We start from the raw sequence: 2,839 nt of genomic DNA on the forward strand, positions 1-2,839 counted from the left end.
GTTTCAATTGTCTCAAATTTTAACATACTTTGACATTTGTTCCATTATAGAATGAAATAGCAGGCGTCATTTTTGAAATGTAGACTCTTTTGTTCCATTATGGATTCAGTTTCAATGCCAACGACTTCAAAATTTGGTACCCAAAAACATTGCATGCAAGTTACGATTTATAATACGTGTCTTGACTTTTTCTATCTTTACTTGTGTGTATACTGGTTGCCGTGGTTTTAGCCATTGACTTTGTGCAAACATTTCTTTGTTTTTGTTCACATGTTTGTTACTTTACACAAATAAAAGTGTCCACATGTTTGTGGTCATTCTGCTGATAGAGACATCTATGATTCTCTCTCACCAAATTTTTGGCTTAAAGGTGGTGGTAACATTCTCTGGCTTCTTAGAGCATTCTCATCAGCTCTCTCGTAAAAAATGCCATTTTGACACACCAAAAACCCACTTTATTATTTTAGCACATCAATTTACAATATACCATTTATCAGATGTTTTATATTTCAATCTATACATTAAAATAATATTTACAAAACATTAAAATAATATATTAACTCCTCTCGTCAGCAACAACAGCAACGGCACAACCACCACTGCCGCAACAACAGCCACCAACAACGACCACGGCCACACCAACAACACCGATAGCCACCACAACTACCAAATTACAATGCCACTACCACAACTAACCCACAACCCACCACATTCACAAACCTCAAAACCCATCCCAAATCAAACAAACCCAACCTCCAATCCCTCTAGATAAGCCTGAACCTCACAACCTACCGGCAACAACAAAAAAAGCCACCACCAAAATCAACCAATAGCCACAACAATAAAACCCACGGCAAAAAAAAAAAAAAAAAAAAAAAAAAAAAAAAAAAAAAAAACCCACCATCAGAAAACAAAAGATAAGAAATGTCTCACACTGTGAGAGATCAGCGGCGTGGGGGTGGATGGCACGAAGCTCGGCGGCGCGGCGTGGTGATCACTGTAGTGAGATCGGCGTGGCTGTGAAAGTGCAACAGAGAAGGCTAGACAAAGATGAGAGTTTGGGTCAGAGTTAGAGAGATCGAAGGTTTAGAGGGAGTGCCGAAGAGAGATGGGTTTTGTTTTTGAGTGATCTTTAGAGAGTTTTTGTGTTTTGTTGTTAAGGGAGACCTTGAGTTTGCATTTGTGTTTGAGAATGACTGAGGAAAGAACAGAGATGAGAGTTGAGAAAGAGAACCAGACGGAGAGAGAGAACCAGGCCGAGAGAGATATGTGTTGGGAGGAGAGAGAGAGCTGTGGAGGACGACTATGGCTTCGGCGAGATCAGCGGCGAGATTGGCAGCTTCAGCGAGATCGGCAAGAGAGAAGAACTCAGACGCAGAGAGAAAAGATGAGATAAAAGAGAGTGAGAGAAAGCCGAAGTGAATATATGAGAGAGAACCCAATGAATAAACAAATAATAAAAAAATTTGGCAATCTTGTCCATACCGTCTCGTATTTGAGACGGTACTGTAGAATGTTGCAAATTTTTGAACCATTTAAAACAGCTGATGAGGTATGAATAGTAGTGTTTGATGTGCCAAATGTGCCAAATATTTAGCATTTGGCACATTTGAGAAAGCTGATGAGAGTGCTCTTAAGTTACATGATTTCAGGCAAAGATAGATCATGGTGAGGACTGAGGAGAATCAAATTAATACTAACAATATTATATTTTAAAATAATTATATTGAAAATTATGTGGTTTTCTTTTTAATTAATGAATTGAAAAGGAAAAAAAAAATTGAAAGGAAAGACTAACAAGAAATCAACACCATCAACTCAGATTTTTTTTTTTTTTTTGATAAATTTGTTATGTTTTATATCATTGCTAATGTTCTATGGTGAATGGTAAAACATTTCAATTTTTTAGCTAGGTGGACAGAAATCCTATATGAAATGCAAAATATGTCTATGTATACTGAATTATTTGTCCCATTTTAGTGACTAGTCGGTTGTCAAAACCTTAAAATGCTCATTTAAGGGTTACACGTGTTTAACAAACCTCTTAATGTGAAAAGGAAGTTGGATATTTGAGAGTAGGTTGAGTGTCGGGCCACTGGGGGAAAAAAGAAACACTTTTTCGGTCATAGTCTCATAGAAGCAATCAGTTGGAGAAAAGGGATACTAAAATATATTTGTTTTTGAGAGAGAGAGAGAGAGAGAGAGAGAGAGAGGGAGATTATACATCAAAAAGTAAAGGAAATGCCGTAGCCTGACAATTTTTTAGCCCACCAAATTTTATGCACCTTTTGTCCCACAAATTGACTTCATATCTTTCATCCTCCACATCGCTAGCCAAGCATGCATTTCAATGGTCAAACTGTGGGCTATACGTTTTCAAACTCAAAACATTAAAGAAAAAAACACAACCCATCTCCACCGCTAACTATATCCTACGATAGCCAAAGTCAAAAAAAACAAAAACACACCTTTTGACAACTCACCTCACCTCTCTTCTCTCTATCACCTTATATATTAGACTCTCCTATCGCTCTATACCACACCAAAAACCTTTAAGCCTCCAAGATTACTAAAAATAATGAAGGGACATTCTCTTACGTGGGCTTTCAGTATCATTTTCATCATCATCTTCACCCTCTTGCTCTCTTATTCCATGCATATTGAGGGTTTGAGAGTTCTCAAAGATCAATCTTCTTCTTCTTCTTCTTCATCCATGAAAAGTTTTATTGTAAACCAAGCTTATTCTGGACCCATGGCAAAGGGGGAAGCGGTCACTGATAACAACCATGGTCGGTTTAGCCTTTTTACTTACAATGTAAGGTTCAACAATTTTGCAAGA

This window comes from Quercus suber, unplaced genomic scaffold (genome assembly GCF_002906115.3).
Source record: "Quercus suber isolate HL8 unplaced genomic scaffold, Cork oak 2.0 scaffold_630, whole genome shotgun sequence".
In the NCBI taxonomy this organism is placed as follows: domain Eukaryota; kingdom Viridiplantae; phylum Streptophyta; class Magnoliopsida; order Fagales; family Fagaceae; genus Quercus; species Quercus suber.